We start from the raw sequence: 16,492 nt of genomic DNA on the forward strand, positions 1-16,492 counted from the left end.
TAGCATTTTTCTCTTTAAAATATTTCCCTTGGGGCTTCCCTGGTGGCGCAGTGGTTGAGAGTCCGCTTGCCAATGCAGGGGACACGGGTTCGTGCCCCGGTCCGGGAAGATCCCACATGCCGCGGAGCGGCTGGGCCCGTGAGACATGGCCGCTGAGCCTGCGCGTCCGGAGCCTGTGCTCCGCAGCGGGAGAGGCCACAACAGGGAGAGGCCCGCGTACCGCAAAAAAAAAAAAAAAATTTCTCCTTTTTCCCACTCCTAACAATTCTGTTTGCTGCCCTTCCATCTTAGATACCAGCTGCTTTAGCTTGTTTATTTCTCTTTGTTCATCCTAGTCTCTCTTCAAGCAATTAATCCTTGTTTCTTTCACTCCAGTACCTCTTTCAACAATCCACCTCTTTGCAAACAAGATTACTAAATAAATCTTTCTAAAACATCACTTTGTAGTATCACTTCCAAACCCAGGAAGCTCTAATAACTCACAATATGTGCAAGAGAAATCACATACTTCAGAGACAAATCTTGATTAAAAACCTATTTATTCAACATCTAGCCATGTGCATGGTCTACCCAGACTTATTTCCTCTATTCTTAAAGCTACTGTTTCTGGAAACCAGAAGTTCAATTTATTTTCAAGTTCTGGCTTTACTAGTTGACCAAGTGGAAATACTTATTCTCTAATGCCACAGTGTCCTTATTTGTAAAATTGGGATGATAAGTGTAGTTACTTCACTAGATGTTGTTAGGATTAAGTGAGGTTAATACATGTAAAATGTTTTTGAAATGTATTTGACATGTGGTAGGTACTCTACAAATATTAGCTATTTTTATCCCTTCTTCCTTGAAGACTCAAGGTTGTGTTTGACTCCTCCCTTAGGTTCTTCTGTGTCTCATGTAAGATTCTATTCCTTCTCCTCTCCATTTATTCAAATTCTGTCCTTCCTTCAGATCGCACTTTAAGTGCCTTTTTAAAAATCAATTAATTAATTTACGGCTGCGTTAGGTCTTCATTGCGGCGCACGGGCTTTCTGTCGTTGCAGCGAGCAGAGGCTACCCTTCGTTGTACACGGGCTTCTCATGGCGATGGCTTCTCTTGTTGTGGAGCATGGGCTCTAGGCGCACGGGCTTCAGTAGGTGTGGCACGCGGACTCAGTAGTTGTGGCTTGCGGGCTCTAGAGTGCAGGCTCAGTAGTTGTGGCTCACGGGCCTAGTTGCTCTGTGGCATGTGGGATCTTCCCAGACCAGGGCTCAAACCCGTGTCCCCTGCATTGGCAGGCAGATTCTTAACCACTGTGCCACCAGGGAAGTCCCTAAATGCCTTCTTTTAGACACAGACTTCTCTTTGCCCTTCAGCCAGGCACCTAATATCATTGGACTGCAAATTTCACTTAGCCCTTGATCAAATACTTCCCAGGAGAAGAGATCATGTTTTAATTATTTTATTCTATCTAATGCCTGGGTACTCAAGCTTGTCTCACAAATAGTTAGAATGAATAAAGCAACAATTTTTTTACATGTTGTGCCTCTCTTCTGGACCCAACTTGAAAAAAGTCTCTTCATCATCCTGGCAACCTAAATGAATGTCTTTTTATTTTATGTGACACTCAATTGGGTGTTCTTGAATACAAGAATTTTTTCACTGAGATTTGTGGATGGGCTTCAGTAGGGCCACAAAGCCTCTGAAATTATAGAATTTGCGGTGTATGAATATGTTTATTTTCTCCAGGAGAAGTGGTAGGCCCACAAAATATTAGGAACCATTTTTAGTAATTTGTTTTTACCCATATGTGTTTAATATGTAGGGATGAAACTAATAATATTCTATTCTATCAATAATGGATATTCCATCATGTTATGGGCATATATCTTGTCTTTTTCTTCTATTCCATGCTTTCAATGCAATATATGCTACTTTTGATGAGTTAAGTATATAAGATTATTACGAATCTGTTATTCATTGTAACTCACAATTTTAAGGCCTAAAGGAATAGTCCTGTTTGATTTTTCACATTTGACCAAATGGAATTAGTGCTTTAAAAAATAAACGGTGGTTTATTGACTTCCAGGATGATGAAGTAAGGAGCAAAACTCCCCAGCAAAACAAGTTAAGTAAAATTACAAAATGTTATCAATGTAATGTCTGTGGAAACTACCCTGAGGGCATAGAGCAAATGAGAAACATCCATTCAATAATGTCTACTATATCTCTGTAAGTACAGTGAGAGACTGTGGCGTTTGAGCCACGACTAGCTCCATTACCCCCATTACCACTCAGCTCCATGTTATGGAAGCCCTACTATGAGCCTAAGCAGCCAAGAAGCTAAAGGCTCCCTTTCCCCTATATCTCAGTCTGAAATTACGGTTTCACCCTGAGAGGCCTTTTATGATTAGTAGTTGCAAGGTATTCTCTTTTCAATCCTTTTATTTTCAACCTATGTTTTTAGCTTGTTATTGTCTAACAAGATCTCCTTTAATTAGAGTGTTCTTTGTTTTCTATGTGTCTCTGTTCCTCCTTGTTTGTCTTCTGTATTAACTGAACGTTTTTAAATATTCCATTTTATTTTCTCTATTGACTTTTTATCTGCAAGTACACATCTGTTATAATTTTGTGATTGCCTTAGAGTTTGTGATTCATCTTTAATGCCAATCTTTAACATTTATCATACTATCTATCCAATATAATTTTCTATGCTTTGTACAATTATTGTTATGTATTTTACATCAACATGTTCTATAAACTCCAAAATACATTGTTATTATACTTTGGTTTAAGAAGTCAATAATCTTTTAAAGAACATTCTTCTTGCAATCAGAAGTAGAAGTCTTCTTGTTAATTTTGTTTGGTTATCTTATAATTACCATGAGACGTGATATGCCCCTGTGATTATGGATTCGTCTGTTTCTCCTTTGAGTTCTATAAATTTTTGCTTAAATATTTTAAGGCTATATCATTAAACACTGAGATTTTGCTATTTTTTAATATTTCCCTTGTGTATTGATTCATTGTTGTTAAATTTTACTCTATCTGCATTAAAGCCTTTTGCTTGAAAATATACTTTTTCTGATATGGCTTCACCAGCTTTTTTTGGTGGGGGAGTTATCTTTTTCCATCCTTTTATTTTCAACTTTTCTGTGTCCTCCAACTTAAGGAATAACTGTTATATACAGAATAAGATATTTTAAAGAGTGTCTCAATCTTTGTCTATATTATAGACAAGGTGAGTTATTAAAAATTTCTGAAGTTAAAAAAAGCAGTAGGAGATTTATCACAGTAGAATTAGGCTATGTCATTTCTTAAGGCAGGGAATGAGTCCAGAGAAATCATAAAATTATCAAAATTTAACACATATTTTGAGATACTGGTTTCCTGGAAAATTGTAGAGGTTAGGGGAAAAAATTAAACAGAATTTTGTGTATGAAGGGAATAGTTGTAAATATTTTTTGCTTTTTTCCTTTTATCCAGTTTTATTGACACTAACGTGACATATAGCACTGTATAAGTTTATGGTGTGTAGCATAATGACTTGGCTTACATATACTGTGAAATGATCACCACAATAAATTTAGTGAACATCTCTCATCTCATATAAATTTAAAAAAAAGAAAAGAAATGTTTTTTTCCTGTGTGATGAGAACTTATAGGATCTACTCTCTCAACAACTTTTCTGTGTCATACAGCAGTATTAACTATAGTTATCATGTTGTACATTACAACCTCAGTACTTATATATTTTATAACTGAAAGTATATAACGTTTGACCACCTCCAGTTTCCCACCCCCTGCCTCTGGTAACAATAAATCTGATCTCTTTTTCTAGGAGGGTTTTAAAAAAAGTTTTTATTTTTTGATTCCACGTATCAGTGAGATGATACAGTATTTTTTTCTTTGTCTGACTTATTTCAGTTTAGCATAATGCTCTCAAGGTCCATCCATGTTGTCACAAATGTCAGCATTTCCTTTTGTGTGACTGAGTAATATTCCATTGTATACTTAATGTTTTATTTGAAAACAGAGGAGGGTATAAATTTACACTAAGGTGATGGGCAAATTTGAGAACTGTGTAAAACACATTTCTTAAGACAAAGATATCACAAAAAAAGAAAATTACAGGCCAATATCACTGATGAAAACAGATGCAAAAATCCTTAACAGAATACTAGCAAACTGACTCCAACAATACAGGAAAACGATCACACAATGATCAAGTGGGATTTATCAAGGGATACAAGAATTTTTCAATATCCGCAAATCAAACAGTGTGATACACCACATTAACAAATTGAAGATTAAAAACCATATGATCATCTCAATAGATGCAGAAAAAGCTTCTGACAAATTCAACACCCATTTATGATAGAAACTTCAGAAACTGGGCATAGAGGAACACACCTCAACATAATAAAGGCCATGTGTGGCAAACCCACAGCTAACATCATACACACAAACAGATCGAAAGATATACTGTGTTCTTGGATTGGAAGAATCAATAATGTTGATTCTACCAAAGGCAAACTATAGGTTCAATGCAATCCCTATCAAATTACCTATGGCTTTTTTCATAGAACTAGAATAAAAATTTTTAAGATTTGTATGAAAACACAAAAGACCTTGAATAGTCAAAACAATCTTGAGAAAGAAGAATGGAGCTGGAGGAATCACACTCCCTGACTTCAGACTATACTACAAAGCTACAGTAATCAAAATAGTATAGTACTGGCATGAAAATAGACATATAGATCAATGGAACAGGATAGGATGCCCAGAAATAAGCCCATTCCCTTATGGTCAACAACTTATGGTCTACAACTAAGGAAGCAAGAATATACAGTGGAGAAAAGGCAGTCTCTTCAATAAGTGGTCCTGGGAAAACTGGACAGCTACATGTAAAAGAATGAAATTAGAACATTCTCTACCACTGTATACAAAAAAACACCTCCAAATGGATTAAAGACCTAAATAGAAGAATGGATACTATAAACTCCTAAAGGAAACATGGGAAGAACACTCTATGACATAAATCGCAGCAATATCTTTTTGGGTCCATCTCCTAGAGTAATGGAAATAAAAGCAAAAATAAACAAATGGGGCCTAATTAAATTTAAAAGCTTTTTCACAGCAAAGGAAACCATAAACAAAATGAAAAGACAACCTACGGACTGGGAGAAAATATTTGCAAATGATGTTACTGACAAGAGATTAATTTTCAAAATATAGTAAGTCCCCTATATATGAATGAGTTCTGTTCTGAGAGCACATTCGTAAGTCCAATTTTTTCGTAAGTCCAACAAAGTTAGCTTAGGTTCCCAACTAACACAATTGGCTATGTAGTACTGTACTGTAATAAGTTTATAATACTTTTCACACAAATAATACATAAAAAACAAACACACAAAAATAAAGAAAACATTTTTAATCTTACAGTACCTAGAAAGATACTGTAGTACAGTGCAACAGCTGGCATACGGGAGCTGGCATTGAGTGAACAAGCAAGAAGAGTTACTAACTGGAGGAGGGAGAGGCTGCAATTTCACTCACGCTTTACGTGATTGGATGTGCGAACGCATGTTCACATCTTTGAAAGTTCACAACTTGAAGTTTCGTATGTAGGGGACTTACTGTATACAAACAGCTCATACAGCTTAATTAAAAAAACAAACAAACAAAAATCAACAACCCAATCAAAAAATGGGAAGAAGACCTAAATAGACATATCTCCAAAGAAGACATACAGGTGGTCAATAAGTACATGAAAAGATGTTCAGTATGACTAATTATTATTATTATTTTTTTTGCGGTACGCAGGCCTCTCACTGCTGTGGCCTCTCCCGTTGCGGAGCACAGGCTCCGGATGCGCAGGCTCAGTGGCCATGGCTCACGGGCCCAGCCGCTCCGCGGTATGTGGGATCCTCCGACCGGGGCACAAACCCGTGTCCCCTGCATCGGCAGGCGGACTCCCAACCACTGCGCCACCAGGGAAGCCCCAGTATGACTAATTATTAGAGAAGCAAATCAAAACTACAATGAGGTATCACTTCACACCAGTCAGGATGGCCATCATTTAAAAGTCTACAATAATAAATGCTGGAGAGGGTGTGGAAGAAAAGGAACCCGCCTGCACTGTTGGTGGGAATGTAAATTGCCACTATGGAGAACACTATGGAGGTTCCTTAAAAAATAAAAATAGAGTTACCATGTGATCTTGCAATCCCACCCCTGGGTATATATCCAGAGAAAACTCTAATTCGAAAAGATACATGCACCCCAATGTTCACAGCAGCACTATTTACAACAGCCAAGTTGTGGAAGCAACCTAAATGTCCATTGACAGATGAGTGTATAAAGAAGATACGGGGTGTGTGTGTGTGTGTGTGTGTGTGTGTATAATTGAATATTACTCATCTATAAAAAGTGAAATAATGCCTTTTGCAGCAACATGGGTGGACCTAGAGATTATCATATTAAGTGAAATAAGTCAGACAGAGAAAGATAAATATCATATGATATCATTTATCTGTGGAATCTAAAAAAAAATGATATAAACGAAGTTATTTACAAAACAGAAATAGACTCACAGACATAGAAACAAACTTATGGTTACCAAAGGGGAAAGCTAGGGGCGGGGGGCGGAGATTAATTAGGAGTTTGGGATTCACATATACAAGCTACTATATATAAAATAGATAAACAGTAAGGACGTACTGTGTAGCACAGGGAACTATACTCAATATCTCATAATAACCTATAATGGAAAATAATCTGAAAAAATATATATAACGGAATCAATTTGCTGTATACTTGAGAATAACACAACATTGTAAATTAACTATACTTCAAAAAAAAATTGTGTAATGCAAGAGTAACCTATGAAAAATTAAGGGAAGGAAGGGTATAGGAGAACCTGGATAGTTTACATTCTGAAACACTTTCTTTGAACTAGGTAGTTAACATTGTCAAATGCTATAGAATCTTCTTATTGAAGTATGTTGCTAGAGCAAGCAGCTTTCGGTTCACCTAGGAACTTCATCAGATTTATCATTTTTAAAAATTTGCAGAGTGATATTTCTGTACCTTGCTTGCCTATTAGTATTACCTGGGGAATCTTAGAAACTCCACTCTGCAGGCTGTATACCTCAGACCAAATCAGAGTCTGTAGGTTTGAGATTCAAGAATCAGTATGTTTGAAGCTCCCCAGGTGGTTCTCTTTTGCAGCCAATGTTGGGATCTAATGCTATAGGGACATGGAAGAGAATGAAGACTGAACTAGAAAATTAAAGGCAAAAAGACCTGGGGAGGATTTCAGAGGCTGGATTCTAGTCTTTTTTCTGTTATTGAGAGATAATCATTTATTCTTTGTGAAATCAGTTTTCTCTTTATATCTTTTAAAAATTTTATTCAGCAAATATTTATTAAGGGCATACTTTGTGCCAGACATCATAAGGGGAGTTAGACTTATGATCTCCACATCCCTTCCAATTCCTAAATTATATGATTTCACTGTCTACAGATTATAAATTAGGAGATAATTGGCAATACAATATATTGGCAGCAATCATCTATATAGGATCAGTGTGTGAATGTGTGGTATAATATTTGCTGGTTAAAACTGTTCAAGGAATTGAGTATGCAGTACTGGTCAGAAGCATCTATTGTATCAAAAATGGAGAAGCAATCAAAGTTAGTTTGTAGAAATAACACTGGATAAAATTGATAAAGTTATTAGAGTATAAGTTGAGAGTTCGAGAAAAGACAAAACAGAAAAACGTAGACGACAGACTTGCAAATTTTTCTTTTTTCATTTTTACCACCAGAGAGCTAAGGAGAAATGAATCATCTCAAACATTAATGTACACAGCAATCACTTGAGATATTTTGATAAAATGAAGATTCTGGGGTGGTAAGGCTACCCTAGTAAGTCTCTGGGGTTGGACCTAAAATTCTGCTTTTCAAACAAACTTCCAGGTGATGAAATGCTGCTGGTATGAAGACCACAGAGCAGTGAGGAGCTGGAACTCAGTTGTATGATACAAGTAGAGCAAGAGTCTTGCTAAAGGTAACCTGCTCATGCTTCTTTTTGACTTGCCTTAGTAACTGCCCCTCATCAAGATAAGGACACCGCTTTTAAAAATCCACATGAAAATGAGACAAACTCTAGCTACAGAGCAGCAACATGTCAAAATAATATGAGGGGGGAGTTTGGGGGAAGAGAATCTGTAGTTCATGAAGGTACCGTTATTTCAGGAAAAAGTTGGTTCGTCTTTAAAAGAGTTAATAGGACATATGAGATTAGGGAACTTCTAGGGTACCGGAGCGCTGTTTTATTTCCAACTGCCTTTGGTCATAGTCGGTGTAAAACTCCACATACTTCATGAGTGCATTTCCTCACCTATCTTTTGTGACATTAATATTGCATGGAAGAGAGCCTTACAGAGAACAGGGTTATTGAGTCAATACCAGATACTAATCAGGAAATGACTTGCACTTCATATGCAGATATAGTCAACAGTGCAATGGCAAGGAGGAATATTACAGAGAGCACTGAAAGAAATAAAATAAGAACATTAAAGTTGGGAGTAAACCATGTAAAGAGAAAAAGAACCATTTTTGTCTGTTTTAAGGATGAAAAAAACTGAAGGGGGAAAGTGTATCAGTGGCCTCTTCACATTAGGAAAATAGGAAGAATATCTGTCAAGATATAGAAAAAGAAGGAGAGTATTAACAGATCAGGAAAAAAGTAATCAGTAAGGCATTACTAAAGAACTTTTAAAGCAACATTAACATTCTGTTTGCTACTAGACACATAAATTTCTGGTGGAATAGATGCATGGTGTTGATGCTTCCTCCATCTATGCTTTGCAGCCCAGGGAATGGAGAAGTAGATGAATGTGTGTAGAAAGGGACTGGTGACTATTGTTGATAGTATTACAGAACCTAACTGTGGACAGGAGTAAGGATTGCATGGCTCACCATCCATTTTAGGGGAAACACAGGTAGCTAGAAAAGAGCCGGTGAGTTGAGTGAATTAGAAGGAACTTTAGTTTGAAGTTTCTGATGAATGAATGCAAAGGGGTAAATGTGTAACTTTGTGAGGTATGGGAGTGAAAATATGTGTGAAACCTTGGGATAGGAATACAGTATGAGATGTCAAGTAACCATGGTTGTGCAAGGTGTAGATGACTGATGTGGAGTGAATATTATCATAAATGGCCTGAAGGAGAGAAGTGTTTTCAAACCACGATGCTGTGAAGCTCCACAATGTGATTATTAAAGTTAGTATAGATATTTGCAAATGTGGGATGGAAGAGAAGCACATAAGCTGGCTCTTGAATTTGTCAAGGAGGGAGAAAAAAATGGATCCAAGAGTTGAGGGTTTGAAGAGTAGTATAATAATAATATCATAGATTAATAGGGTTGGGAAGGAATTTAGAGCTAATACAGTCCAATGCTCATAATTTTTAAATGAGGAGGCTCATAATCAAGAAGGTAAATTACTTATCTGGGAAAACAAATCTCTTAGTAGACGGTTGGGATTAGAATATAAGATGATCGACCTCTCCTGTTCTTTGTAGTGGTGAAATGATGGCAGTGATTTTGCTGATAAGGCCTTAGGTGTACACCCCAAGGGCTTACTATAGACAGGAACTTTGCTCATAGGTAATGCAAAGCAAAAAGGTAAAATGAATGTTTGATTGTAATCCCCCCTCCAGAATGTTAACTCCACAAGGGCAGCAGTTTTTATCTCATTTTCCCCCTGGTATATCCCTGATACATATTTGGTACTCAACGTCTATCTGCTGGATACATGAATAAACACATTTTTAAATTTAGGATTTGCTAATCAGCTAGCTACTACTGTAGAACTATGACTCTGCTAAGGGAAGTGTTTTTTGGATACTTATCACTTCAAGTGCTAGACATTGATGGACAATAGGAATAGGTAACACTAACTGAACATACACTGTGAACTACATGGTGTACATATTTTTTCATCCACTTAACAACTCTTGGAAGTAATTATTATAACACAGGGCCTCTAATCTTCTATTTAAAGTATTTCCTACTACTAAAGCCCAGTCCACAAAGATATGGTGACCTTATGGGCAGAACTTACGGAAGATAATTTATAAGGAGGATTAAGGATTCTCTTGGGCGAGAATGTCTCCTGAAACAAAGAAGATTCCAGGTCAACATAGGTTCATCAAAAGCCATTATTTATCAAATGGGAGGTTCTGATTTGATAGGTAAAACCTTGACCTGTCCCCAGATCAGCTGCATAGATCCATGTGTTTCCTTTTGGCCGAGAGAAAGCCTGTTGCAAGTAAACAGTGTAATACTCAGAAAAATGAGCAATATGATGAGGAGATTAAAGTCCCTCAACTCTTTGGACACAGACCACCAAAACGATCCATTATTGAGAAGGCTCAGGTGATAGCATCGTAGACATAAGAGGGAAAAGTTGAGCTTAGCACACTAATCTGAAAGTCTGACCTCTCAGCTTGGCCCATGGACCAGCAGCTTCAGCATCATCTGGGAACATTCAGAAAAGCAGAACCTCAATCCCCACCCCAGGTCTGCTGATTCAGAAACTGAATTTTAACAAGCACTCCACCTTAAAGTTAGGGATACCTGGCCAAGCAGTTAATTGAAGTGGAACCTAGTAGAACAGTGGCAATGTCAAGGAGAACAGACTTGCACACAAGTAGATATAAGACTTATTCTTAAGATTGTGTGCTGATCTGGTAGATGGATAAAGATGCTACATGTGCAGGCGAGGGAGAATCTAGATAAAATCTTGGTAATTATTATTAACATGATTCCATCCTTGTAAACATAAGTCAGTGAAGCCTAGGAAAAAACTGAGGTTTTGTCTATTTTACAAATGAAGATACCACAGCTCAAAGAAGTTAAGTAACTTGCTCAAGGTGACACAGGGAGTCTATGTCATTTCCATTCTATTGCCAGTATTTTAAATGAGAAGTGACCTGGCTATCAGGAAGCACACCCTTACCATCTTCTTTCCCATAAGGAGCCAGGAGAGACAATATGGCCTTTTCATAATGAGCATTTGGGCAAGATGGCTGTTCAGGTTTAGGAAATGCCAAGTTTCTACTAAAGCAAAAAAAGGTGGAGACGGAAAATGGTAAAAGTTTGGTGGTGAAAAGGACTCAGTTGATTTGAAAGGTCACAAAAGAGACTGAGTTGACTGAAATGGTAGTTACAAAGTAGGAGTTCCGAGCATACATAGCTCACTCTGATAGCATACCTGAGAATGATAGCAGAAGATCAGAGATTAGAGGCATCCAGTAGTAGTGAAGGTGGCAAAGTGGTGAAGTGACTGACAAGGATGAAGATAGAGGGGAGGGAGGAGTGTTGGCAAGAGAATGATTAAACAGTAAATCAGGCATCTCTTATATAGTCCACACTTAAATTAAATCGCATAAAAAATTGGCACAACACATATATACTGACTAGAATTCTGATTATAAATAGACCAGCTTCTATTCATGGCTCAGTGTGTTTTATAAGCATAATCACATTAATTTGCACAGTGCTCCCTGGAGGCCAGTGAATAGACAATGGTACTTAAATATATATATTTCCTATCTCTCAACTGAGAGGAAGAAAGAACTTGATGAAACAGCTCACTTCTCCCAAGCTGAAATAGTTCAAAGTATATTTTTATAGACTCTAAGTAAGCCAGCTACCTTTTCAAACCATGATAGTCTTGTACTTTTGTCAAATTCCAATGTCTGATTTAATTATTGGAAGATCCTTTTAGATCTCCTGGTAAGACTTAAAGAAGAAAGAAATGAAAATTCAGGTTTAAAAATCAGGAATATTTTAAGACTGTAGTGTAGCCACCAAAGGCTGATGATGATGTCAGCATTTATCTACAAATGAAATATAGTTGTATAATTAGTTAGCAATTAAACAATTTAATTATTTTAATTACTTGAATTATTTCTTCCAATCTATTTAATATGGATGATAGGTAGTGATATTTGATGATGAGTTCTGATTTATACACCATCTGATTTTATTGTGATGAGAAATTTAATATAATTAATAGTTGCCTCAAAATGGCTCCTTCTTAGAAGAAAACTTTTCTACAAACTAGCAATGGATTTTTTTGCTTTTACTCCTGAACAATCAAATAATTCTCCAGGCCCATGAAAGAAAAACTTGTTGTCTGCTTGTAAAAATTGCATTAATTATTACAATCTATTGGACCAGTTTTCTTTTTCAGTACATTTCTTCCATTAAACTGAGTGGCCTTCAGAGCAGTGACAGTAAGACAGTGCTCTTTTCCAGCTAAAGTGTTTTCTTTTTTAAAAGGGCAGCAACACACAGCAGTTTTGTCATCTTTCCTTTGGGAGAATGACTATTTATAAATACTTGTCTAGAATACTGTGCATGTTTCCCAGAGTAAATGCCCCAGATTTGGTGATCATTTCATGGTAAAAGTCTTTGGAAATCAGCACACTTCCTTTTCCAAAGATGATGCTGCCATGTGGTATAGTAGATGTCAGCATTTTAACAGCATTATTATGACTATTTAAAGGTTTTTTTCACATTCTGATAGTGTAGAGTTTTTCTTTGGAGAACTTTGACCTTCATGTATTTTGGTTTCTTAATTAAAATTGGTGGTGCATATCCTATACCTTACAACAGACACTGCAAACAATATCTAAGCCCCTCTTTGACTTTTCAGAATACTTAATTCTTACCTGAATTAAAACTCAGTGTATCAATGTGGAGTGTCTTTCATACTGAAGTGCTTTCTCCTCTGCTCAATTCCAAGTCTTCTCTCTGAAGTAGGAGAAAGGGAGGACACCTGAATGGAGATTGTATCTCCCTTTTGCCTACTTAAATGTAGATGATTGATACTGTTCCATTCTCTGGGGTCAGAGGAGAATGTACATCTTTTTAATAATCTAATATAGGAGAGCTACTGCATTTTCAGATTTGACTCTCCTGGGGACAAACCTGTACTTTTCTTCCTCTTTCTGTGTTTTCCCTATGCTTATTGCTAGCCTAAGTGTTTATGATGGCATTACTCCATCTTCAGGGTCATAAGGGATTGGATATCTTTTTGTCTTTCAGTATATATGGAAAGTGAAATATTTCCAAATTTGACTCTCCTAGGGACCAGCCTTAATATTTAATTCCTTTTTGCTTGAACTAGATGGAGCCCCTACTTATGCTTAGAATTAAGTACAATTTACATCATTTTAAAGATCTTTACTGTCTCCACGGAAAATGAGGTGACTTCTTCCGATCAGTCTGACATGCATTCTATTAATGAAACTTACTTAACAACCATCTACATAGTGGTTGTTAAAGTCTGGTAATAGATGATTCACATGGATGTGGGAAAATGGGACATCAGACATGGTTAGCCACAAGGCTGCATGATACATACATGGTCCCTAGAGCACAGGGTTCTGAGGTACATTCACATTGAGAAGTGGTATTTTAGAAGACATTTTGGCATCAAGTTAGGTCCCAAAGTAATGTGTTTCTGGTTGAAATTTTAATCAGTATATCTGATCTAAAGAGCTAGATTAGTGTCACTTGACCTGGAAGAGGCTCTCTTTTACCTTAGTGCTATGGTTGAAAAGCTTAAAGTAATTTCTTTTCCACTTTTCTGATCCAATCACATGTAAGGTTTATCACCCCTTTTCATATTAGGAGATTTTTTCTGGAAGCCAGCCTCCAAATGTTTTAGATAGTCATGTTGAGATTCTGTTTAAGTAAATCTGAGGTGATTTTGTGCTCTTAAACTAGTCTTCAAAAGTACTTACTTGTTCATGGTTGGAAACAATTTCCAATCTGCTGGATGTCATGGTAAATTAAACCATGGAAACTCTGATTTTTAATCTGTCATTAGGCCAGTCTTATTTTAAAGACCGAGTGTGTATTAGTCGGAATAAGTAGGAAGTATACAGATATGTATAAAAGGAGATTATTAGAGGAATTGGCTTACATGGTTTGGAAGCCAAGAAGTCCCACCATCTGTCGACTGCAAGGTGGCAAAACAGGAAAGCTGCTGGTGTAATTCAGTCTGAGTCCAAAAGTCTGAGAATGAGGGGGCTGATGGTGTAAATTCTGATCTGAGTCTGAATGGCCAAGAACTGGGAGTACCAGTGTCTGAGGGCAGTAGAAGATGGGTGTCTCAGTTCAAGCAAAGAGATGGAATTTGTCCTCCTTCTATTTGGGTTTGAAATGGACTGGATGATGTCTCCTCACACTGGGGAGGACCGTCTACTTTACGCAGTTCAACAATTCAAATGCTCATTTCTTCTGGAAGCAACCTTACAGATATACACGGAAATAATGTTTTACCAGCTATCTGGTATCCCTTAGCCCAGTCAAGTTGACAGATGAAATTAACCATCACAAGTGACAACCACTGCTTGTCAACTTGGCACCTATATGCATCACCTTAAACCATACTTAATCTCCAAACAGGAACAATAACAAGGTTATAATTTCACCTAACATAACTATCCTACATACAACTGAAAACACTAATCCCTCCCCCCAGATGAGGATGTAAAGTCCTTGAATGATGTTTACTCTTCTCTGGACATCCTGTGACTTGAATACTATAATGTAAAATTAACGATACTTAAATACTGATATAAAGTCAGTACAGCTTATGTTACATGATAAGGGGATAATAGAAGAAAGAAAAAAAGTTGTTTGCTTAGTTATGTATATATACACACACAAACATTCGTAACAAAATAAGGAGGAAAGACTCATGATAATTAGTCCTCCTCCTTAACTAGTCACATGGTCATAAGCAGGTTTTTATAACTACTTCCTTCTATTATCCATTCTATATTCCTTTTGCCTTCAGCAAGCACCTGAGATGGTCATGGTTAATTACCTAGTAAGGTGATTCATTCTTGAAGGGTCTGGGCCATTAGTAGTTGTCCTTGGATGGGTTGTTGTACTTCTCAATAACTTTAATCACAGGTCATGGTAATACTAAGAAACATGCTAAGGGATTTCCTGTATTCCAGAAATACTCTCTCTTACCTCCATTGTGGAGTACTACCCCAATTTCACCTTGGAATTCATGATCATTTACCCCAGCCAACACTGTAACTCCTTTCCTTGCTTGATTCAGAGGTGTTAGCAGCCAAAAATAGCCAGGTAGCAGTCTTAACTTCCAGTTCAATGGAACCATTGTTGTATCTCCTGGTGGAAGCATTGCTCTCTCTGGAACTAAGATCTCCAGGCCAGTAGAGCATTAAGTCTTGGGAACAGGAATCAAAAAGTTTTCTAGTGGGTCCCTAGAGGTAATAGTAAATGGTGCCACTTCCATTTCTGCCCCGTGATTCCTGGACCTGTGAATCCTGGTTATGGGAGAAACAATGCCATATGTTGGACACTTGACTTAAAACATATGCAGCCTCCTGGAGAACCTTGCCCCAGCCCTGAAAAGTATTGTCACCTAGCTGGTGCTTATCTGTCATGGGGCCAGTCTATGTTTAAGTTAAATTGTTTGTTTGTTTTTTTAATTAATTAATTTATTTTTGGCTGCGATGGGTCTTAGTTGCTGCGCGTGGACTTTCTCTAGTTGCGGCGAGCGGGGGCTACTCTTCGTTGTGGTGCGCAGGCTCCTCATTGCAGTGGCTTCTCTTGTTGTGGAGCACAGGCTCTAGAGCGCAGGCTCAGTAGTTGTGGCTCGTGGGCTCAGTAATTGTGGCTCGTGGGCTCTAGAGTACAGGCTCAGTAGTTGTGGTGCACAGGCTTAGTTGCTCCGCGGCATGTGGGATCTTCCCAGACCAGGGCTTGCACCTGTTGTCCCCTGCTTTGGCAGGCGGATTCTTAACCTCTGCACCACCAGGGAAGCCCTGAATTGTTTTCTAAAATCCCTGTTGTATAAGTATTATTGGGGGATATCACTTAACTTTTAATATTTCAGTTGGACTTTTGGGGGGGAATTTTTCTTTTAATAGGACTTAATGCTCATGGTAACAACGTGAAGCAAAGCATGAGGATGGGGAGGTTCTCAAAAATCTGTACCTGGTTTGCTCGTAATTCCAGTCTAGTTAGTGCCATTATTTACCCAGAAATTTCTACCCTGAAAATACGACTGTCTATATTCTATATTCAAGGAGGTCATATCTCCATAAGAAGTGCATGAAGGACAGTATATTTAAAAAAGAAGTCTGTTGGCCAACCATGGCCAAAATAGACCTTCCCAAATGACTATGGGATTGCATTTCTTTGGATTTAAGTGAAGAGTATTCTTTTATTCTCTATGTAGGGAGGCCGTTTTTAGATGTCAGCCTCCGTAAGTGTAGTTTGGGGGATTATTTACAACTTCCATTGTAGCCATATAATTCCCCCTCCCCCCATTGTCTCATCTCAGTACTTTACATCTGGTACCATATTGCTGGACCTAGCCTCCACTGAGAATTTCACCTCCATTTTCTAGACTTATTGTTATACTTGATATTATTCTCTTTATCCTTG

At 37.5% G+C, this 16,492-nt stretch overlaps 1 protein-coding gene across 5 annotated transcripts in view; it reads left to right on the plus strand.

Moving 5' to 3' along the window:
• LRFN5 (leucine rich repeat and fibronectin type III domain containing 5) overlaps positions 1–16,492 on the plus strand; it is a 258,215-nt gene that overhangs the window by 67,976 nt on the left and 173,747 nt on the right. For 3 of the 5 annotated variants that reach the window (XR_009563113.1, XM_060294775.1, XM_060294774.1), the window contains exon 2: positions 7,961–8,051. The exons of the other annotated variants lie outside the window; for them this stretch is intronic. The gene's annotated coding sequence lies outside the window, so the exon portion shown is untranslated. The remainder of the gene's footprint in view (positions 1–7,960; positions 8,052–16,492) is intronic. 5 annotated transcript variants of the gene reach the window in all.

This window comes from Globicephala melas, chromosome 2 (genome assembly GCF_963455315.2).
Source record: "Globicephala melas chromosome 2, mGloMel1.2, whole genome shotgun sequence".
Classification (NCBI taxonomy): Eukaryota; Metazoa; Chordata; class Mammalia; order Artiodactyla; family Delphinidae; genus Globicephala; species Globicephala melas.